The sequence below is a fragment of the Talpa occidentalis genome, unplaced genomic scaffold (assembly GCF_014898055.3).
Source record: "Talpa occidentalis isolate TD23 unplaced genomic scaffold, MPIMG_talOcc4v2.1 talOcc4.7, whole genome shotgun sequence".
Lineage (NCBI taxonomy): Eukaryota > Metazoa > Chordata > Mammalia > Eulipotyphla > Talpidae > Talpa > Talpa occidentalis.
The window spans coordinates 73,194,985-73,219,476 of NW_023605083.1; the positions used below are offsets into that span (position 1 = coordinate 73,194,985).

At 40.3% G+C, this 24,492-nt stretch overlaps 1 protein-coding gene and 1 non-coding gene across 5 annotated transcripts in view; one reads left to right on the top strand and one right to left on the bottom strand.

Moving 5' to 3' along the window:
• DAPK1 (death associated protein kinase 1) overlaps positions 1–24,492 on the top strand; it is a 219,982-nt gene that overhangs the window by 23,107 nt on the left and 172,383 nt on the right. The window contains exon 1 of one of the 4 annotated variants that reach the window (XM_037491437.2): positions 13,736–13,757. The exons of the other annotated variants lie outside the window; for them this stretch is intronic. The gene's annotated coding sequence lies outside the window, so the exon portion shown is untranslated. Of the gene's footprint in view, positions 1–13,735; positions 13,758–24,492 lie in introns of those variants that run through there. 4 annotated transcript variants of the gene reach the window in all.
• On the bottom strand, positions 10,887–10,951 carry LOC119233140 (small nucleolar RNA SNORD58). The gene has a single exon (XR_005122292.1). It is a non-coding gene; the product is annotated as a small nucleolar RNA SNORD58 (small nucleolar RNA).

Genomic DNA, 24,492 nt, shown 5'->3' on the forward strand with positions numbered 1-24,492 from the left:
CTTAAAAAAATAAATAAAAATGCAATTGATTTTTAGATCCTACTACTTTGCTATATTTATTATTTCTAGTAGTTTTTTGATAGTCGTTTGGACTTTCTTTTTTTTTTAAAGATTTATTTTTATTTATTTTATTTATTTATACAAGAGATGGGGTACAGGCCAGAGACAGTGGGGAACAGAACAGGCAGACTGACAAAATACACTGCTGAGGGGAGCAGCGGGCAAGCCAGCAGAGGTCTGTTCGCCATGTGGTTGGTCCGAGGCTGGTGGGGATCGAACTGGCACTGCAGAGGCTGCGGACAGCTTCACAGTGCTGCACTCAATCACCTGTGCCACCAGGGAGGCCCGTCTTTTAGACTTTCTATGTATATTATATATGCTAATAATGATAGTTTCACTTCTTTTCCAATTTGGATTCCTCTTGTGTTTTTCTTGCTTACTTGATCTGGCTAGGACTTCTGATAATAGTACGTTGAACAGTATTGGTGAAAGTGGACTTGTTCTTGATCCTAGGGGAAATACTGTCAGGTTTCATTACCATTGAATATGATGTTGACTGTGTTTGTTATATATGTTTGTCATAAATATACTTGTTTGTCATATAAGGCCTCTCTTATGTTGAGATAAGTTCCTTTTATTCCCATTTTATTGAGTCTTTGAATCATAAATGTGTGTTGATCTTGTCAGATTCTTTTTTAGAGTCTATTGAAGTGATCATGTGATTTTATCTTTTTTTTTTTTTTTGATGTGTAAATGAGATTGAATGACTTGGGTGTGTTGAATTCCTGGAATGATTTGTACTTAAATCCCTGGAATGACTCCCACTTGGACATGATGATGATTCTCTTAATACATTGCTGGATTTAGTTTGCTAAGATCTTGTTGAGGATTTTTGCATCTTTATCAGAGATATTGGACTATTATTTTCTTTTTGTGCTGTTCTTACTAGGCTTTTTTTTTTTTTTGAAAGATTTATTGATTTATGCATACAAGAGCTGGGGTATAGGCCAGAGGTGCAGGGTGGGTGGTGGTGGTGAGAGGATTCACCAGAGACAGAGTAGGGAACAGAACAGGCAGGCTGACTGAAACACACTGCTGAGGGGAGCAGCGGACGAGACAGGAGAGGTTGGCTGTGCCATGTGGGTTGCTCCCTGGCCGGCCAGGGATCAAACTGGTGCTGCAGAGGCTGTGGATTGCTTCACAGTGCTGTGCCCCCTGTGCCACCAGGAATAACCCTGTTCTTACTAGGCTTTTGGGTCAGGGTAATATTGGCCTCATAAAATGTATTTGAGAGTTTTCACCCGTCTTCAGTTCTATGGAAGAGTTTATAAAGATAGATATTAGATTGCCTTTGAGGGTTTGGTAGTATTCGCTAGTGAAGCCATCTGGTCCTACACTTTTGTTCTTAGGGAGACTTTTGTTTACTCTTTCTATTTCTATACTTGCAGCTAGTCTGTTCAAGCTTCCTATTACATCCTGGTTCAGTCTTGCAAGGTTGTATGTTTCTAGAAATTTGTCCATTCTTCTTGGTTGTCCAGTTTATTTACATAAAAACTTTCATAGTTGTGTCTTATTATGATCCTATATATTACTGTGACATCTGCAATAAATTTGTCTGTTTCATGTCTTTTTTTTTTTTTTAAGATTTATTTATACAAGCACTGGGTACAGTCAGAAGCATGGGAGGGTGAGAGAATTCACCAGAGCCAGAATGGGGAGCAGAACAGACAGACCGACGAAATACACTGCTGAGGGGAGCAGTGGGTGGCAGAAGAGGTCTGTGCGCCATGTGGGACCCTCGCCGATGGCCGGGGATCGAACCGGCGCTGCAGAGGCTGCGGGCAGCTTTGCAGCCCAGCGCTCAACTGCTGTGCCACAGGGCCATGAGGCCCTGTTTCATTTCTTTTTATTTAGGCATTCTCTCTTTTCTTAGTGAGCCTTGCTAAGAATTTATCAACTTTGTTCATCTTTTCAAAGAACTAGCTCTTGGCTTCATTGATCTTTTGTACAGTCTTTTTCATGCCCATTCCATCTTTTTCTGCTCTAATTTTTATTTCTGACCTGTTGATTTTTTTTCTTTATTTTTCTAGTCTCTCAGTGTAATGTTAGATTGCTTATTTGAAAATTATCTTGTTTATTGATGTGGACTTGCACTGTATGTACTTCCCTCTTAATACTGTTTTTGATGCATCCCATAAGATCTGATACAATTTTCTTTAATCTTCATTTACATTAGACTCCAGGTTTGTGGTTTTTTTTTAATTTTTTCACTGACCCAGAAGTTATTCAAAAGCATTTTGTGTAGTTTGCAGATGTTTGTGTTTTTTCCAGGTTTCTTTTTATGGTTGATTCTAGCCTTATATCATTGTGACGAGAATAGATGCTTGATGTAATTTCTATTTTCATGTATTTTTTGAGATGTTTTGTGTCTCAGCATGTGATCTATCCTTAAAAATGTTCCATGTATGCTCAAAAAGAAAGTATATTCATTTCTTTTGATATGGAAGGGTCTGTTAATGTCTACTAAGTCCATCTGATTGATTATTTCATTTAAGAGCATTATTCCTTGTTTACTTTCCTTGTGGAAGACCTATCCGTTAATGCAGTGGTGAGTTGAAAATCCCCTTCTCTCAGTGTGTTACTCTCAATGTGTTGCTCTAGGTCTGTTAATAGTTATTTTGTAAATTTTGTACATCTGTGAAGGGTGTGCAAATATTGATGACAATTTTATCTTCTTTTTTTTTTAAGATTTATTTATTTATACAAGAACCCAGATACAGGCCAGATGTGCGGGAGGGTGAGAGGATTCACCAGAGACAGAACGGGGAACAGAATAGGCAGACTGACAAAATACACGGCTGAGGAGAGCAGCGGGCAAAACAGGAGAGGTCTGCTTCACCATGTGGGATTCTCGCCGGCCTGCCGGGACCAAACCCACGCTGCAGAGGCTGCGAACAGCTTTCAACCGCCTGCACCCCCAGGGAGGCCCAATTTTATCTTCTTTATGAATTTTTCCCTTGAGCACTATATAGTGCCCACTGATTGCAATCATTGGTTGAAATTCTAATATATGAGATATAAAATGCAAAAATATTCCCTTGTAATATCTTGTGTCCAGCCTCCTTTCACTTTACGTCTATGTTTGACTATAGATCTGAAGTGAAATACTTGCATGCATAGTATCAGTAATTAGTTTTTGTTTTTTTAAAGATTATTTATGCATACAAGAGCTGGGGTACAGGCCAGAGATGTGGGGTGGTGGTGAGAGGATTCACCAGAGACAGAGTGCGGAGCAGAACAGGCAGATCTACTGAAATACACTGCTGAGGGGAGCAGCGGGAGAAGCAGAAGAGGTCTGCTTTGCCATGTGGGTTGCTCCCTGGCTGAGGATGGAACTCATGCTGCAGTGGCTGTGGATTGCTTCATAGTGCAGTGCTTAACCCCTTGCGCCACCAGGGAGGCCCAGTTTTTGTTTTTTTGAATCCAGTCTGTCATTCTGTGTCTTTTAATTGGTGAGTCCAAACCATTCACGTTTATGGTGATTATTAATATGAGGCTTATTTACTGCCATTCTACCTTTTGGCATTTACTTGTTTTACCTTTCTGTTGTTTTTTTTCCCCATGTGGTTTTATCTGCTTTTTCATTTAGATGACTTCTTTTGGTAGAACTCTCAGTTTCATCATTTCTTCTTCTAAGTGCCTATATTCTAGGCTTTTGTGGTTACCATTAGGGTTATAACAAACTTTCCACCTCTAAAATTGTCCTTTCTGTGCTGGCATGGATAGCATCATTTGATATACAGATTCTATACTTTTCTTCATTCCTTTTAATGTTATTTTATGTTCTCATATTATTCTTTATACTTCTGATAATGTATTTACATTTGTCACCTTGTTCAATGTTTTGTTTTTTGTGTTTTTCTTTTCATGTAGTAGACCTCCTTTCAATACTTCTTACAGGGCAGGTCATCTTTGTCTGGAAAAGCCTTTAGTTCCCCATCATAGTTGAATGATAATTTTCAGAATAGTGTATACTTGGTTGGCAGTTTTTGTTTTTTAGGATTGTAAGTATGTCATTCTGCTCTCTCCTAGCCTTGAGACTATTTTCTGCGGTATCTGATGACAGTTTAATCAAGGTGCCTTTGTATTTATAATCTTTTTTTCTTCTAGCAGTCTTTAATATTTTTTCCTCCATTGTTAGCTTTTAATAATTTAACAGTGATTTGTCTTGGCAAGGATTGTTTTGCATTTAGAAACTTGGGTGTTCTTTTGGCTTCTTGGACATCAATTTCAGTTCTTTCCTTGGCTTTTGGAAGTTCTCAACTATTATTTCTTTGTTTTTTTTTTAAACTTTTTTTTTTAATTTATATAGAGCTGAGGTACAGGCTAAAGGCTCAGGAGGGTGAGAGGATTCACCAGAGACAGAGCAGGGAGCAGAACAGGCAGAAGGACCGAAAGCACTGCTGAGGGGAGCAGCGGGTGAGGCAGGAGAGGTCTGCTGTGCCATGTGGGAATCTCCCTGGCTAGTCAGGAATTGAACCCGCGCTGCAGAGGCTGTGGACAGCCTCACAGCGCTGCGGATATCCTCACAGCGCTGTATTCAACCCACTGCACCACCGGGGAGTCCCAACTATTACATCTTTGCATAGCGTCTCATCTCCTCTCTGTCTTCAATTTCTGGAATGCCCATTATCCTATTCTTTCCTTTTCTAATGGAGTCTGCCATTCCTTGAGAGTTTCTTCATTTTTCCTAAATCTTTATTTTTCTCTCTGTTCTTCTACTTATGTCATTTGTACATTTGTATCTTCAATTTTCATCACTCTACCACCTTATGCTAGGTTAAGTGTGCAAAATATGCTATCCATAGTCTCATTTAGTGACTTGTTGGGGAGGGCGGGGGAGGAAAGAGGGAGGGGTTTTTTTGTTTGTTTATTTTTGGTAAATATCTTCAATCTCTTTGAAAATCTCTTTTTATTGGATCTTTTTCTCTGACCTTCTGAAACTGCTTCTCTGTGTTTGATTGCTCTTGTAGGACTTCCTTGAACTTCTTTATGTTACTGCGTAGTCTTTGCTAGATCCTCAAATTCTGTGCCCTTTCTATCGGTTTCTGAACTTTTATTCTTTTTTTAGTTTTCCATCTTGTGGTCAGATGTTTCTTATTTCCTAATCACATATGTTGCCTTATTTGCTATTTTTCTGGTTGAGGCAGTCTGTCTTTAGTTTTGTTTGTTGTCTTGTTTAACTTGGCATAGGGTGAGGCAGGGATGGGGGAGTCCAAAGACTGAGTTTCAGTCTTGGTGGGGAAGCAGGGATATTCCAGGTGGATAGCTTTACATTGTCTTTCCTCCCTCTTCTCCAAGGAAGCACTGTTCACTGCTTCACAGAGCCCAAATGCCAGAACCCTGCCACCTTTCTGCTCTTCTCCATAGCATGCAGCAGGTGTCTCTCAGATCTCCCACCAGGAATGGGAGAGAGGCTCCACCCCATACTGTGGGTAGCCAGATTCTCTGAGTTTACTAACCGTTCCAGCACCCATATGCATGTAGGTCTGGATTCCACCTTCATTGGAAAGATTTACCACACCTGCCGATCTTTGAGTCTGGTCCCCAGTTTATTCAGTTGACTGCTATGGCTGTGATCCTGGCTGCAGTTCCCCTTGCCTGTCTCTGTTCTGACCCCAGAGTAAACCCCAACTTAATTGTGGAGTATCCGTGGATCAGTTTCCAATCTCTGGTGAAGAGATGGTATTGTGCAACCATCCCGGGCTGGGCAGGTTTATTGTTGATTCAGGCAGATGAAAAAAGAATTTTGGAGTCTTTGGTATCTCTTACATACCTTTTATGCTGAATCAGGGGGCTGACACAGGCAGCAACTGAGCCCCCTGACCCCTTGAATCTCCCCTTGATCCCCTACTTCTTGATCTAGGTGACTGTATTTACATATGCACACACCCCGTGCTGCCTGGCTTCTCTGCCCCGGTGTTTGTAATAATAGGTGCTTCCTGTGCTCGTGCTCCCAAATGCCTTTTGCAATCACACCATATCACGTGTGGGTAATGAACCTGGGAGGAAGGCAAGGCTGCAAGCAGTGGCTTTGGAGGCTGGCAGCAGGATGCTGAAAAGAGCCTGAGTACCTCATGTTCCTTACAGCTAGTGAAATGTCCTGTGAGCAAAATTTTGTTTTTCCTAGTTGTGCTTAGAAAAGAGACTTACCAGTAGAGTCTGTATGACTTTTAGCAAATAACGTATTGTCATATAACTACCACTGCAATCAAGCCCCCACATTCCCTTATGCCCCTTATAGTTAACACACCATTCCTAGTATCTAGCAACCACTGATGCATTTTCTGCCCCCTCTGAAAGAATGGCACTGAAATGGGATGATCACGTGTGTACCTTTGAAGTCTGACCTGTTTACCGTGCCAGTGATTCATTCATGCTGTTGCTATGTCAGTTTATCTTGTTTTATAGCTATGTAATATTCTGTTGCATAAACATGCTCCAGCTTTTTCATTCACCAACTGAAGGACAATCGGGATTTTCTGATGTATCATTAGTATTTTGACTGCTCCCATTTCCTGGTGGACAATCAGTATGAAATCAAATCTGTTTGTTACCTCTTTTGAGGAAAAGTGTTTTGGGCAGCATTCCCCAAAACACCTTGTGTTGTTGTTCATTGATGGTCCTTTAGGATGATGGTGAGGTAGGATGGTGCTACCACTATGCCCAAGTCTGGATGACATCTCACCACTTAGCCACCCTTAATTATTCTCTGCTTCTGTCTCTCGTGAATCACATATGTCCTTTGATGTTGAATCCAATTAGAAACGTTATAAAAGCATTTTTCTGAAAACTTGATACCCAAGCTAAACCATCTCCATATGCTGTTTTCTGCTTCAAAGACTATTGAAGGACAGTTTGACATATACCCGCCCCCTACCCCCCCCCCCAACACACACACACACACACTGAGACAGGGGAAGACTTTTAGCAGTGGAGCCAAGGAGGCAGGGGGTGGAAGACTCTGACCAATCCTGCCAGTCTTGGGCAGGTTGTGAAAGTGAATACTCAAAAAGTGGAGGGCTGAGAGCTTTGTTGCAAGTGTAGTTGATGGAAACAGAAATCTGTAAACATTCCATGAGAGCAAATCCTGGTGTACAGCTTCATAGCCGGTGAGGAGAACTGGTGTTTGCATGCTTCACTGACAGGTTATGTCATTTCAGGTAACCTGTGCCTTTTAAGATGTTGGTCTCTCAGTGACTGAAAAAAAGGAATGGCATTGAGGAAGCTTCGCTTTTGACCTTGACTTGTGTGTTCTCAAGATTGTGTCTCCTTGGGCAGATCCCTGCTCTCCAATTTCTTTTCACTGGAATGAGGAACTTGGAGGGGATAGGTCTGTGGCACTGTTTTCACTCCTCAGTCCTCAGCACATAATTGCTCTTTGCATCTTCCGGGTCTGCAGATCTAGAAACAATAACTGGATGTCATGGGAACTCCTAGGCTGCTGTCAAGCATGAAGGGTGATAGTGCTCTTTTGGAGGGCAAGCCTGGACTGAACTGGCTGAGCCAGCCTCGGCAAAGTGCAGATAGAGCTAGCTTCCTCAAGGCAAACTGGAGGGTAAACTGTGCTGATACCTTATGAATTCATGCCTATGAGGTAGATGATCTGGCAAAAGAACTCCAGTCTTTCAAAGTCTCTAAATAGAAGTGTTTGCAATATTATCTTCCATTAACCAGTATATCAAAATGCAAACTTTGTTTTCTTTTGACCATTTCCAAATGCTGAGTTCCTTTTTGAGCTGTTACTGACTGAGTTGTTGGTATTTCTCTCAGGAAGTTACTTCACATTCTCCTTTTCTTGTGAGTGACATTTAAATAGTTCTCCTGTGAGAGCTGTTGGAGATTTCTTGACCTACTAAACATAGAGCTTCCATATGATCCAGCAATTCCATTCCTAGGTATTTACCCAAAGGACACAGAAACATCAATTCCAAAGAGCATCTGCATCCCTATGTTTATAGCAGCACTATTTACAATAGCTAAGCTTTGGGAACAACCCAAATGCCCAAAAATAGATGACTGGATTAAGAAGATGTGGTACATATACACCATGGAATATTACTCAGCATTCAAAAAAGATAAACACATGCAATTTGCAGCAACATGGATGGATAGAAGGGATCATGCTCAGCGAAATAAGCCAGAAAGAAAAAGAAAAATACCGGATGGTCTCACTCATAGCAGGAATCTAGAAAACTTAAATAAGGGACCAGGAAAAAGAATAACTATAAGAAAGAAAATATCAAAATTGACAAACAACTATGAACCAGAGACACTCTATGGTGGGTAGGGGACCGGGAAAGGAGGGTTTAGGGTCAAAATAAGGGGGTTGTACTTGTATGGGGAATATAAAAAATAAAAAAAAATAAAGTAAGAGTATTAAAAACAAACAAACAAAAAAACAAAAAAATAAATAGTTCTCCTGTGAAGCATGCATGTTAAACCAGGTGAATTTCCTAGAACAGGAAAGGGATCTTTGGCTAACTTACCTGCAAGTGATCTTTTACCTATTGGAATGCAGAAATCATTCATCATTCCTTGCTTTTGTATTCTAATCACTTTGAAATGGAAAGGTAAATTTCAAAATCATCCTCATTGCACATATGCCATCCCATGTTAGTGCATATACCTACATATTTGTAGGTAGTTTGAATTCCATACATGTATATACCATGTTACATTTGTATGGAGAATGCTGGTGACGATAATATTAATGTATAGTGTAAGACTAATATCCATACTTTGAACACTTACCTGCATTAATCCAGACATGGAAGAACTTCAGTGTGCCTACGTGCTTTATTTTTTTTTTTTAAGATTTATTTATTTATATAAGAATGGGGGTAGAGGCCAGATGTGCGGGAGGGTAAGAGGATTCACCAGAGACAGAGTGGGGATCAGAACAGGCAAACTGAAGAAATACACTGCTGAGGGGAGCAGCAGGCATGACAGGAGAGGTCTGCTTCACCATGTGGGATCCTTGCCGGCCGGCTGGGATTGAACTGGTGCTGCAGAGGCTGCAGCTTCACAGCGCTGTGTTCAACTGCCTGCGCCACCAGGGGAGGCCCCCCCCTAAATGCTTTATTGCTTTGTCCATTTGGAAGCTGTTAGAATGCGTAGCCCATCCTCTTCCTAGTATGTTCTTCTTCCAGAAAATGACATGTTAACTCTCACCTCCTTCAGTGTTTGCTCAGCTGTCACTTTTCTGGTGAAATTGAACTTTACTGCCATGTGCCTTTACTGCCCTCTCAACACACACTGTGATTGTGATCCATTTTCTGCTTGCTTTCCTCATATTGCTTAGGATTTTCTAAGTTACAACTAACATAAACTTACTATTTGATCTTTTTAAAAATTGTGGTTATTATTTATTCTGTGACTCTTTGGACAGAGATCCTTGTCTTTTTTATCCCAGGCATCTAGAACAGTGCCTGACAGAGTACATGCTCAACAAAGTTATGCATGCATGCATAGGGCAGGAGTGTGTGTGACATAGTTTTAGATTTTCATTTCTTGATGAAGGTAGAGGAAAGGCGCAGGTTACATGTGAGGAGGCAGAATTTTAATAGCAAATGGATTAACCTGCATCCTTTTCTACTGCAAGGAAAATTGGCTGCATTGAAGCTGCCTGCAGCAAAGAAGTTGCCAGCTTCACCTGCCCCTTAGAATCAGTTGTATCTGCTCTTTTGTGCTCGAGTCTGGTCTCCTGCTGTAAATCTCCTTGTCCCCTCTGGCCAATTAAATTTTTTTTTATTTAAAGATTTATTTATTTATACAAGCACTGGGTATAGTCAGAAGTGTGGGAGGTTGAGAGAATTCACCAGAGCCAGAGCGGAGAGCAGAACAGGCAGACTGATGAAATACACTGCTGAGGGGAGCAGTGGGCACGGCAGGAGAGGTCTGAGTGCCATGTGGGACCCTCATCCAGTGGCCGGGGAATGAACCGGCGCTGCGGAGGCTGTGGGCAGCTTTGCAACCCAGTGCTCAACTGCTGAGCCACCGGGGAGGCCCCTAAATTTGGGGTTTCATGAGAATGCTTGCTATTCAAAGTATCTGGTACCTCCCTACCTCCCCAGAACCTCTGCTTCCTTACCTGCAAAATAAGAAGAGAACTGCCTCAGAGATCTGCGTACATTAAATCAGAGAATGTATGTAATTTTTTTCCACGCTTATTACCATTTATTTTATGTTGAACTTATTCCCTGGCCATAAGTATGTGTTTCTTTAGCTTCTTCTGGGATATCGTTTTCTTCTGTGCAGCCTCCTCTTATGGTTTAAGGACAATCTGCTCTTTTTTAAGGTATGGATCATCTCCGTGTGGCAGCGAATGCTCATGTAGGGGTTAATCTGACCATGAGGACCATGAGCTCTGTAAGTTCTGCCACACATCTTGGACCCTTTGTTCACCTGGATGTGCTCAGTGACTGGAGAACTTACATTTGAACCCTTAAGTTTGGCATTACTTTCTGCATTTTTAAGCATGTGCTGTAAAAAATTCAGCACTCCCTTTGGGCCACTGACCCTGTATCCAGCCCCAGCTTCACCACTGTAAGGACAGAAAGGCTCGTGCTGTGCTGCTCCTGCAGAGTGACATCCTGCAGATACTGGGCAGCTTTTCAGACATGTGCCCCCTTCATGGCCTGGGCATTTTCATATGCATCCTTAAAATGAACACAACAATTGAAACCTCTTGATTTTCAAGGCTTTATAGGGTTTTCTGGGTCGAGTGAGCAGCTCATCATTTTCACCTGAAGGGAGGTGAGTATTTCAGTCCATATATTTACAGCAACAGTTGCATTTCAAGAATATGTTAAATGCTACCACAAGCTGCTCAGAAAATAGTTGTTTTCGTGATTAATCCAGAGGTGTCCTAAAAATGTTATCCTTACAGTGTAATTTCTTATGGGAATGCTCTTGTTAATTTTTAAGCCTTCTTCTCTCGCGTCTACCATCTAGTAGTTAGGATTTAAAAACAGCCTCTTTTTCTCATCAAGAACCTATGTGATTCCTCTTGTGTTCTTTGTTTTTTATTCCATTCAATATAACCTACACCACAGCAGCAAAGCATTTTTCCAGAATGTGAGAAATGAACTGAAGGTTGAGTCTGTCACTTTCATCTGGTTGTCAGAAATCTGGGGGAAGCAGTGAGAGCTCTTATAACTTTTAATATTAACCTCAAAGACATTGTGTTACTATGGACACAGGTTGTATCCTCTGTTCCTGCGTTAAGTCCTTTAGAGTAGTTGATTTTCAACCACCCAGTTGATTCCAAGTTTGTTTTTGATGCACAACTTATATTATGCATATTAACAGCCTCTGTCTCTCTGAAGGTCACAAAAATAGGTTTGTTTTTCTGGACGCTTTTTGAAATTAGAAGAGAAAGTTAATATGCAGCTGCATGTAATGCTTTTTAGTTTTAATAATGGATGAAAAGTTCTTCATCTAGTGTTCTGAATTTCCAGACAATTTTCCACTGAGGATTACTAATTTGATTCTTTAGAAAGGTAAACATGTTATTTAATTTTTTTAAAAAGATTTATTTATTTATTTATACAAGCACTGGGTACAGTCAGAAGCACGGGAGGGTGAGAGAATTCACCAGAGCCAGAGCGGGGAGAAGAGCAGGCAGAAGGACCGAAGCACACTGCTGAGGGGAGCAGCTGGCGGCAGGAGAGGTCTGCGCGCCATGTGGGACCCTCCTCCAGTGGCCAGGGAGTAGCTGGGGATCGAACTGGCACTGCAGAGACTGCGGGCAGCTTCGCAACCCAGCACTCAACCACTGCGCCACCGGGGAGACCCATTTAATTTTTTAAACCCCACCTTCATGTGGAATTCTGACATTTTCGGACAGGCAGAATGAGAAGAATTTTCTTATGTCCACTGGGTTTGGTGGTGCTGCATATAAAGGAACACAGAGGGGATCCTGTGACAGAGAAGATTGGACAAGAGCAGGGAAATCCCCAAAGGACCCTTTTAAAGGTCAGTATCTGGAACAAAGGTAGGCTTTGAGGCTATCCAGATGACCTCTCCATATTCATGTAAGTCTCCCCTTTAAAGGAGATTTTTAAGTCATTTCCTTTTCCAGGGGCTGAGCAGCTTGAGCCAGGGATTAGCATCAGACCTTTTAAAAATTGAGAGAGACTGAGGTATTTAAGAAATGCTTACCCTTTGGAAGTGAAGTAGAAACATGGATATATTTTAAAGTACCTGTGCAACCCTCTCTTTCAAAGAAGGGGGGTTTCGAGAGTGGGGGAGAGAGGCATTGAGTATTTACAGGAAGAGAAGTGGGGGGAAGGAAGAGAGAAGAGACCCAGAGAGACCTTTGTTGAAAGCACTGTTCAGGGGAAAATGGTCTGATTTGTTTGTGGGCAGGGGTTCACTCGCTGTGCTTTTCATTTCTACTCCTCAATGTATAGTGACTTGTTCAGGGGCTGTCCCTGAGCAGGGACCCCTCTGAGTTGAGGGCTATGCTAGTGCCTCTGCCAGGAGCTGGCTGGAGTTCATTACTGGAGTCTCCACCTCTGACCTGATCAGTGAAGAAAGAAACAATCTTTGAGACCTGACCTGATGTTTTTTTTCTTGTACATTTCTGGTTTTCTTCACTGGGCATCCATTGCTTTGGGGAAAACTGAATAACTAAATAAATGTCATGAGATAAAACTAACTGAAGACTTTGTATGTGGCAGTCAGGTCTTTGTTCTTTTTTTGCTAAGCTGTGGCTGGGAGTGAGATAGAGGCAAGAAAGCACCATTTCAGTTTAATACTAAAGAACAACATCCACCCCCCACCCTAGCAGTGGCATGGAATTCCTGTCAGAATTTCATTCAGGGATTAAATATTGTACATTATTTAAGAGACCAGTTGCCTCTGTAGCATGGAGGAAAGGTCACAGAATATTACAGAATATTGGTGAATATTGGAATGCTGCACAGGGCGGGGTGGGAGGAAGCGTGACATCTGAGAGATTTGTATCAGTTTTTAGAAATCTCTGGGACCCCTGATTTATGCAGGATTCTGACTGTGCCACCTAGGGCTGTAGTTTTCCTGTGATGATAGCTAACTTTGAGAATGTTCGGGCCTGGGTCCTCACTGGGGTTTTAGGGGTTAATTCTCAAAGCTCTCACCTCTGTGGTCTGAGTTTGACACCTCCCCACCCCAGCCAGGGAGCTAACCCACATATGGCACAGCAGATTTCTCTTGTCTCACCCTCTGCTCCCCTTAGCAGTGTATTTCAGTAAATCTACCTGTTCTATTCCCCACTCTGTCTCTGGTGAATCCTCTCACCCCCGTATCTCCGGCCTGCATCCCAGTGCTTCCATGAAAAAATAAATAAATAAATAACTCTTACAAAATTAAAAAAAAATAATGTTCAAGCCTGATAACCTAACTTGGTTATCCTTTTTGGGGGACACCACTATTAATAGAAACATGTTCCTACACAGCTTTGGGGCTGGGGTGTGTTTGCTCTCATTCTGGCCAAATTGGGATTAGTGACACCCTTTGATCTCTTCCTGTTGGTAACCGCTGCTCCACGGCGGGGGTGGGGGGGGAGGGGGGGGCACGCCTGTTGTTTTATGACTGGGCTGTATCTGCTTTCACATTGTAGTGTCCTGGACTTGAATCATTGGGACAGAGTCCTTTACGCCTCCAGACTGAAAATATTAACAGAAAAACTTGGCCAGTCCCTGCCATCATGGGTAGGCATTTACTAGCATTATTCTGTGTGGTTTTAAATTCTAAATCTGAATTATATTTAATAAATTCCATTTATATTATAACACTTTTATTTTGAAAGCACTTTTCATACACCTATGAAAATGCCAGACAATAAAAGGTTGCTTTAGCAGGGAATAAAAAGCATCATCCCTCCTTTTCTATTCTTTTTTTCTTGCAACGTGTTACAAAAATTTTCAAATATGCAGAGTATTTGATAGAACTGAAGTGAACATCAGTATATCCACTACCTAGATCCCTCAATTGCTGACGTTTTCTCAGTCAGCTCCATCTATCTACCCATCAGTCTGTCTCACTTTTGATGCATTTCAAGATTACTTGCAGATATTAGTACAGTTAAACTATGGGTTATTTTTATATCTACTGTTGACTAGGCATAATCCAAAGGGTATGGAATATTTTTATTCTATGAATGGAATAAAAAGGTTGTGTTAAGAGAAGATGGGAGCAAACAGGAAGATGTAATTTTAAGCTTGGGTTTAAAAAATATATATGTATGCACACACACATTGCAAAATGCTGTTTATATGTGTGCAGTACAGTTCGTGGACCCAAAAGAATGGGTCATATGCCTTCTAGGGAAATAATACACCAGAGAGCAATCGTTACAGTTGAACCAAGCAAGGCTTTGTTAGAGACTCATGCAGGAGGGAGCCAATGTGGAAAAGGCATTCTGGAATGGAGTTAGGAGGTATTTAAAGGGTAATTCCACAGTTGGGATGGCAGAGAACTGCCTCAGAGCTTGTTCTGGGCTGGACTACACTGGGCACATGCAGACATGATACCCTCCAACTAGCACACAGGCTCTCTGCCTTCTCCCTCCAGGAAGTTTTGAGATAATCATTAGTCAGGATCTAATAAGGTTTTTGGCTAGCATGATTCCTCATGGTCAGTGTGGCAGACCAGACTGCTTAGGAGTCATCAGTTCTTGATTTAGTCCACTTGCTCACCTAGGACCTGAGGCAACTCATCCTCCTGGCTTGCAGTTTCTTTTGCCTAGGCTGTCTCATGGGTGTGCATGCCTATGCATACAATAAAGGAAGAAATTGTCCAGAAAGTAGTGGAGTCTTTACCTAGCAGATTCAGGGGCAGCTGCCAGGAGAGAACTGCAGCAGGCAGCACACAGATATTAGGACTATATTGTGAAATTAAAGATGCCACAGTAATACCTGTGTTGAGTGTCAAGATTGTGATCAAGTGTGTGTGTGTGTGTGTGTGTATATTTTAAAGATTTATTTATGCATATAAGAGCTGGGGTATGGGCCAAAGGTGTGGGAGGATGAGAGGATTCACCAGAGACAGAGCAGGGAGCAGAACAGGCAGACTGCCCAAAATACACTGCTGAGGGGAGCAGCAGGTGAGACAGGAGAGATCTGCTGTGCCATGTGGGTAGCTCCCTGGCTGGCCGGAGATCTGTGGATTGCTTAATAGTGCTGGTGCTTGCGCCACCAGGGAGGCCCCGCAAACGTGGTTTTATAAATGAGGGAAATTGTAGCCCCATTTCTAGCCAGACTGTGTGCCTTTGCCAGGAGACCTGTTTTCCGCACATCCCGAAGCCTGAGTGCTCTACTGTATGTTGCAGTTCTGTCTGAACCTCTTTGGCTTCTCTCCAGAACATTCAAGGAGTTGGGGAAGATGGAGGAAAAATGGTATCTGTGTGTTCCAGCAACCTGGGTGGAAAGAGTAGAGACTGAACCCACCTAGAATGTGCTTGTCCCTTGCGCTAGCTAGGGTGGCAGAAATAGGTTCCTGGGGAAAAAACGCCTGAAATGCTTTAGGCATCCTGCTGCCTGTGGAACCAGTGAGGAACCTTTTCATGGTCAGAGAATTCTTTTATGTAGGAACACTTAATACTTGATTGACCCATTGTATCCATTCATTTTCTTTCTTTCTTATACCAGTTACCAGTTCCACATCCCTCCTTAAAACCTATTTAAGCACTGTTTGTATAGTGCTTAACAATTTTTAAAGCGCTTTTCCTAAGCAATTCTGGGCCCCACTGTGGTTCTGTGGGAGTCATCCCAATTTTTTAAGAGTCTTTTTTTTTTTTTTAATTTTGCAAACTGCTTTTAGTTCTTGGGAAAAAATATGTAATGAAACACTAGGCCCTCATTGTTAGCAAATGCACTGTACTATATGCCTTATGTATGGCTAAAATGAGATGACTTGGCTGAGAAGTTTTTAAAATTGAGCATTTTGCCAACCCCAATCCTTGCCCCTGACAGCAATGGCATCGTGTTGGACATTTCTCTGGATCTTCCAAGGCCCTTAACACAGTGTTGATCCCCATGTAACTACTCCATTAATGTTTCCTTTCCACTGAATTTGTTTGGAATTATCGGTAGGACATCTTAACTTTGATTCTGTTTCAGACTTGAGAATCAGACAAAACAACTTTAAGTATACTCAGTGTTGGTGAAATATCTAACTCTGGGTACCTTTATTTTAAAAGTGGGTAGTGGTCTTCCTTGATTTATTTGCTATAATTGATTCAGATTTTGTAAATGTATTTGTTAATATGAAGAGCACTTTTTTAGAAGGCGTGTAATTCAGAAAAGAATAGATAAAAACACTTCAGATTTCAAAATGTAGTACAAAGCTGTAGTAATCAAAACAGTATGATATTGGCATAAAAATAGACACATAGCTAAATGGAACAGAATAACAAGCCCAGAAATGAACCTATGCATATATGGTTAGTTTTTGACAAAGGAGTCAAGAATATAGAGTGGAGAAAGGATAGTCTCTCCAATAAATGTGAAAAGTGGACAGGCTTAAAATAAACTGAACTCCTGTCTTATGCCATACACAAAAATCAACTCAGAATGGATTTAATACTTGAATATAAGAACTTCAGCTATAGAAATCCTGAAACAAAACATAAGGTTAGCTCCTTGCCATTGTTCTTGGCAATGATTTTTTTGAGTTTGACACCAAAAGCAAAGGAAAAGAAGTAAATAATAAAGTGGAATGCATCAAACTAAAAAAAAAAAAAAAATTGCAGCAAATTAAACCACCAACAAAGCCTTTTGGGGCAAAATGAATGGACCTTGAAGTGAAAATGAAGTAAGTCAGAAAGTGAAAGAAACCAGATGGTTTCACTTATCTATGGACTATAAATACCAAAAAAAAAAAAAAAAAAAAAAGTACTAGCAAGCACAACAAAGAAAATTCTTAGACTTTATGAAAAAATGTACTGTTTAGCAGAGGGAACTGGAGGTGTAGGGGCTGGTGAGGGGAGAGAGTAGAGGAGGGAACAGGGGAAAGATGGGAAAAGGGCATTACCAGGGGAGGGTTGATAGAAGGTGAGTGATGCATGTTCACATATGAAATAAAAATGTAACCCCAAAGTTATATAGACATGTAAATGACTGAGAAAATGAAAGGGCAGTCTAAAGTATGGAAGAAAATATTTGCAGATGATATATTTGATAAGGGTTAAGAACTCATGTTACATAGTAGCAAAGAAGTAAATTGATTAAAAAAAAGGTGCAGAGGAACTGAGTAGACATTTTTTCCAAAGAAGACATACAGATGTCCATTGGGTATATGAAAAGATGCTCAACATCACTAGTCATCAGGGAAATGCAAATCAAAACCACAGTGAGATACCACCTCACAGCTGATAGAATAACTGTTGTCAAAAAGGTAAGTGACAGATAGCTAGTATTGGTGAGGAAGTGGAAAAAAGGGAACCCTTGTGCACTGTTGGTGGGACTGTAAATTGGTGCAGCTGCTAGGGAAATAGTATGAAGTTCCTCAAAAAATAAAAAATTGAACCAGGTCATATGACTTAGCAATCACACTTCTGGGTATACATCCAAAGGAAACAAAAACAAGATATTAAAGAGAGATCTGTCCTCCTGTCTTCATTGTAGCATTATTATTCACAGTAGGTAGGGTATGGAAACAGCATAAGTGTCCGTCGATGGATAAATAGATGAGAAGATGTAGTGTATATACACTATGAAATACTTATTTAGCCTTGAGGAGGAAGGAAATCTTGCCATTTGCAGCAACATAGCAACATGGATGGACCTTGAGGGCATTATGCTAAATGGGATAAACCAGACACACAAAGACAAACACTGCATGGTATCACTTACATGTGGAATCTGAAGAAAGCAAAGTCAAATACAGAAACAATAGAAAAGCAGTTGTCGGGGTTCAGAGGTGAGAGTAGGGAGAAGATGGTAAAAGGGCACAAATGAGATGAATAAAGTCTGAGAGTCTCAAGACATGATGACTGTAATTTGCTAGGCGAGTAGAACTTAAATATGCTCACCAAAAATATAAAGTAAAATAAATTTAAAAGTAAGACTCATCAATACTTAGCTCATGCAAACAACACGATATAAATGTTAAACCAGTGATATGGAGGCCATCCATTTTTTTCTGTGTTCTCTGTGTGTTTCTAGCACCTGACAAATCCTGTTGTAGTCACCACCGCTTGAGAAATGCATTTGCATTAACCCCCTTTCTAGGTTCCCTTCAGTCTTCAGTAGCAAGAAGCGAAAAATCAGTGTAGCGATGCTGGTGAGCATGCTGTCACCAGTGCGCTTAGGAGTTATTTCACTGTTCAATTATAGTATTTTTTAATTAAAATTACCTGTTTTTAAAACTGAGTTTACATATAAATTATAAGTCCTACTAGGTTCTAAGTGTGGTTAATTAAATTATTTAAGTTTGAAAATGTTCTTATTATGGAATCAGCATTTTATACTATAAATTTAAAGACACTCAGTATAACTAACTGTGTTTAGTTGATCCTAATTTGAAGTTCTCCTATGTGGCGGTATCCTTGATGCCCAATATATAATGTTCTTTTACTGTGATATAACATGTAAACATGAATTTTTTCCTCACAGAAAAGTTAGTTTCTACATCAGTTAATTAAAATACATAGTCCTTTAGATTTCTGTTTGCTTTTTATATCACAAAAATGTGATTCCAGATATCTTTGAGTATTTCCAGATGCATGAACTTTCTTCACCAATTCTTTACCAAATTAATAAATGTTTTATTTTTAGTAAAAGAGATTATGGTATATAGTACATGTCCTTTGCCTGAGACATACAGTCAAGGGAACTTAATACGTTTGTATATTGGGGGAAGGGATCAGACACATAAACCATAAGGCCTGTGGGTGGTTGTCCTTGGTGAAAAACTATGTCATGGTGATTTTATTTCTCTCTTGTTCATCAGTTCCCTAAAATTTCCACAATAGATATTTTACCTTGGTAATAAGAAACAACATGATACTTTAAAAAAATAAAAAAAGAAACAAGGTCATTTATGCTTGTCCCTCTGCCTCTCCCATGTACTGTGTGAGATGGGACTTGCATCTATGCTTTTTACTTAATTATTTTAACTTTACTGAGATATAATTCACAAAACTGTAGGATACTTAAATTGTACATCTTGGTGATTTGATATACTTTGTGAAAGACTCTTCCCATCTAGTTAATTCCTTATGTAGTAATGGATGGAATTAACTATAAATGTAAGCTGAATATTATTATTATTATTATTAAGTACTACCTCAGCAAATTTCCATTATACAATATGATGTTATCAACTGTGGTCACTACTTAGCTTTTAACTTATTTCTTCATTGCCTTCTGGGTCAGGGAATTGATCAGATCAGTTCCCTGCACTGGGTGCTCTGAAATCTCAGGAATAACAGTAGTTTGGTATCACCAAAGCAGTGTCCTTGGTGACACTGGTGTGTAGAGAACTTCAAGATTCAGTGGATTTTCATTCAGCAAACCCTTTTCGGTTTGTTCTGGGAGCCACACAGTAGAGAGAGCTCAGGCGTTGGGTGCCCTGGCAAACCTGGCCTCAGGATGAGCACTGGGGCAGACGGAAGTCACAGTGCACAGCTACAGGTAGAGATTTTTTTTTTTAAAGATTCATTTATTTTTATACAAGAACCGGGGTACAGGCCAGATGCACGGGAGGGTGAGAGGATTCACCAGAGACAGAGCAGAGAGCAGAACAGGTAGACTGACGAAATACACTGCTGAGGGGAGCAGCGGGCGAGACAGGAGAGGACTGCTTCGCCATGTGGGATTCTTACTGGCTGGTGGGAATCGAACCCGCGCTGCAGAGGCTACAGACAGCTTCACAGTGAGGCACTCAGCTGCCTGCACCACCAGAGAGGCCCACAGGTAGAGATGTTTTTAAGACACCATGTGAAAGAGAATTTGACTCAAAATTTCTCAAATGACACAGATTCTTTTCTTCACAGAAATGCTGAATAAATGCTAAATGCTAAAATGCTTTTATTTATCTCTCTGTACTGGTTTTTAGAATTCTGACAGCTGAATTTGTTTTTTTTAAAATCTGTAGTTAATGTTGGGGGGGTGGTTTGTAAAAAAAAAACCTGATTTTCCCAGTCATTTCTCGTGCATCCCCTTATCCATGTCAGCTTTCAATGCAATTCATCTTTCCTGCATTTATAGCAACTCTTCCCCTGCCATTTGGCTTTTGGGTATATGCCAATGTCTCTGAGAATAGCTTATTCTTATTTAAATTCTGAATGGTAATGAATAGGCACAATAACAATCAATTTATTCAAAACTCAAGGATGGGAAGCAGTTTAATGAACCTGACTTTTAAACTAACTTAATAATGGGGTAGCAGCTTTTTTTTTAAATCATCTCGTCAATAATAGGTAGTTTTAAATTAAACTTTACGTTTGGGCCTTCCTGATGCCACAAGGGGTTAAGTCGCAACTTATGAAGCTATCTGTAGCCGCTACAGCATGAGTTCAATCCCTCGGCTGGCCAGGGAGCTACACACATGGTGCAGCAGACCTCTCCTGACTTGCCTGCTGCTCCCCTCAGCAATGTATTGCAGTCACTCTGTCTGTTGTGTTCCCCACTCTGCCTCTGGAGAATCTTCTCCCCCCCCCACCTCTGGCCTGTACCCCAGTTCTTGTATTACAGTGGTATTCATATGCTATGTCTCTAAACTTTATTTTCAAAAGCTTAAGGCCCAAATATAAACTTCTCTGGAAAAAAAAATTACTTTAAAAAATCGATACTGGAAGGATAAGGCTTCAGTGCGATTTGGAAGCCCTGTTTTCCTTGTGCTCAGTGTCTGCGATAGGCAGATGTCATTTGAGCTTGCACCGTGGGATCGGCTGCTTGTCTGGGGAGATGCTTTCAGGTGTGGTCTGGTGTGTCTTTGTGTGGCTCGTGATGTATTGTGACACGTGTCTATTTGTGTAGCATGTGATATATATGGGGTGTGCAAGTATTTATGTGAATGTCGTGTTTGTGTGTGGAATATGTAATATGTAGGGTACGTATGGTATGGGTATGTAGAGTCTGATACAGATATGCTTGAGTGTGTGAAATGTGATGTTTGTACCTATGAAACATGATGTGTGTATTTGTGTGGAATTTGTAATATAGGTGTGTCTATGTCAGAGGTGGTGATGGGGTGCAAGTATGTATGATGTCAAGTGGGTGAAGGGTGTGTGTGTGGAGTATGTAGCATGTATCTGTATGTGATGTGGAGGGTGTGTGTGGTAGGTGATATGCGGGGTATGCACATGCCTATGTGGAAAGTGGTGTGTGTGTAGCATATATGCTGTATGCATTATATATGTAGGGTATGTTACAGAGTATGTGACATACAGGTGTATGCTTTGTATGTATGTGATTATGTGATGTACATGTGTGTATGGTATGGGTGTGGGCTTGTGGAACAATGGAAAATGCCATAAAGGATGCATTTCTCATTCTCTACTGTTAATGGAGAAGAAGGTTTCCTGGAAGTAGCAGATGGTATGAAATGTGGTGCTATAAAGTTAGAAGAAAATCTTGGTGGCAACCAGATTGGTTCTGCACCAGGGGGAAAGCACTGTCATAAAATCAATCCCTAAAACACCAAACAGCAGATAGCAGGCCACTCAGGAAGATGAGAGGAGCTGAAATGTGCTCTCTGCACTAAAGTAGTAGCTTCCAATTTTATGGTCTTCCCCCTATCACTGACCTTTTCTTTTATTGTTATTACTAATTTTAACTCTTTTTAAAATTAGTTGTCTCAAGTTTTCAGCTGCGACAATCTTTGTACTTGTAAGATAGTAAATGCTTTTAGACAGTAAGAACCAGACTGAGTAACCCTAATTATATTTTATATGTATAATGCGTATATTCATATATGTAAATATATGTGTGTATGTACACATGTACACACACACTCATATATAGAGACATGTATGTATCTATTGGAAGGTCTTTTATGAAAACTCTGTATTAGCTTCAATTCAGTTTTCTAAAAGTAATAGTTACTAAAGCCTAAAATATATAGATTTAAGATCTATAGAGGTAGAGTTTGAAATATGTGCAATATATGTGCTGGTGAAAGCTAAGTATTAACTTTTTCCTAACTGCTATTAAATTAATTTAATTAGACAAATACTTGTTTTTGATGATAGAAGTGTCAGTATAAATACAATAATATAATTATGTTGTTATACTCATTATACCATAATGTAGTTCCTCTTTTATTTGTCTCTTCCCCATTCTGTGAGCTTCTAAAGGGCCTGTGCCTTAAGAATATTTTGATCCTGAGGGCTGACATACACTGGAGATATAAATCATTGTTGAATTCTGAATGACCCAACTGAACTGTTTCCTCTTTACCCCAGTTCATTTAGACTATGACATAAATATTCCAGAAATTAATTTCAGTTTATAAATCTCACACAGAAATGAAAGTAATTTGTATGACTTCCTAGGCGCTTCTCAAATTTTACATTTTCGCTAAAACACTCCAAATTACAAAAAAAATATTTACTAGCTCTAAATTATAAAAACAATTCTAGAAAAGACAGAATCAAGACATTCAAATAGAATATTGGCTAGTAGTTGTATTCCATGATCAACCATTTCTGATAGATATTTGTATATTCCTATGTAGTTTATGTCCAGCTCAAGTGTAAGTGATTCTTCTTCCCGTATTTAAAGAATAATGAGAGAGACAATGTAAGATCGTAGAGCAGACTGCATTCCACCAGGGGAATCATGTGACTTTCAGAAAAATTCCTCACAACACTTTGGTTAACCCTTAAAGAAGAGCAGAAAAGGAAATATCAGATTTTCCAATTGAATGTACATGTCTATTTAGTCCAGATGTGTTTATGCTTTCCTGTTATAGTTAGATCTTGTCGTTTATCTGCTGTCTTGATTCAGAGTGTCTGCTAATCTTTTAAATATAGGTTGATAGCTATACATAATTAAATGAATTTTGAAGAACTATCAGTATTTGTGTTTGACTCTGAACTTGAGGGGAAAAAATAGTATTTATCACTCCTAATCTCTGATAGCAAAGAGTCAGGGACTTAGTCAAAGAAAAATAACTTGTAGGGTTTGTCTAGGGGTCAGAAAGTAAAATTTTATAGTGGCTACACTTACAGGACCACATCATGATTTAGCTCACTTCTGTATCTGATTAAATAAAAAACACTGTGTTTTCTAAGGTACAAAAATTACTTTTTCATAATTATCGGCAACATTTTCTGAAAACTTAATACAAGTGAGGCAGTGTATTTGGATTGGTTTAAATGAATAATCCCACAAATCATCACAAAAATCCTAAGAAGTTGATACTGTTATACTCATTTTATAGATGAGGACATTGAGACTTGCCAAGGTAAGGAATTTATCCCTAGTCACATAGAGAGTAACAGATAAAGCCAGGCCAAGCACCCCAGTATGTCTGCCATCCTGATCCCTGACAATGTGGTAACTTTGTCAACAATCCAGTATTAAACAGCAAGCATTACCCATGGGATTGCTTTATAGGAGCCACCTGATGCTTCAGGAATTCCGGCATGGTTTTCCTATGCATGTCCTCTACTTTGTAAGAGAAATAGGTACTTACTCTGAGGTTGACTTTCCAAAGCCTTGCCAAATCCAATGAGGTAATAAGAATCTAAGTAGCTATCTCACCCAAAGACAGGTAGGTGACCAGTGAGAACTACAACCCAAATATGTCTGACATGAAGACAAATACCTGTACCATCACCTGTGTCTCTCCAACTTCAAAGTCAGTGTGAAACCACTTCATTGGGCCCCCAAATGATTTGATGCTGGTACACACATTCCCTCACCCTCATCACCACAGAGCTCATTGAAATACATGAACAGTCAGCATGGCCTTAACTAGGTGTGCAAGTAGCATGGCTCATATCAACATATTATTTTGTAATTAAATATCCTAATGGCACTGTATGGTCCACAAATTAGAAAAATAGACTTTTATTACATGTATAGTGAAACCTATAACCCTTCTGTTATTTAGGGTTTTACTTTTAAGTGCAAACTATGTAGTACTTGGTTGTGACTGATAATTCTGCTTTTCTAAAAGAAATAACCTAATAAGAAAGCAAAAATCTCCAAAAGAGGAGTAGGTGGGAAAGGAAGCCTTTGCCAAAAAAATTAAATTATAGGGCCTCCCCGGTGGCGCAGCGGTTGAGCGCTGGGTTGCGAAGCTGCCCGCGGCCTCTGCAGCGCGGGTTCGATCCCCGGCTGCTTCCCGGCCACCGGAGGAGGATCCCACATGGCGCGCAGACCTCTCCTGCCGCCCGCTGCTCCCCTCAGCAGTGTACTTCGGTCCTTCTGCCTGGTCTGCTCCCCGCTCTGGCTCTGGTGAATTCTCTCACCCTCCCGCGCTTCTGACTGT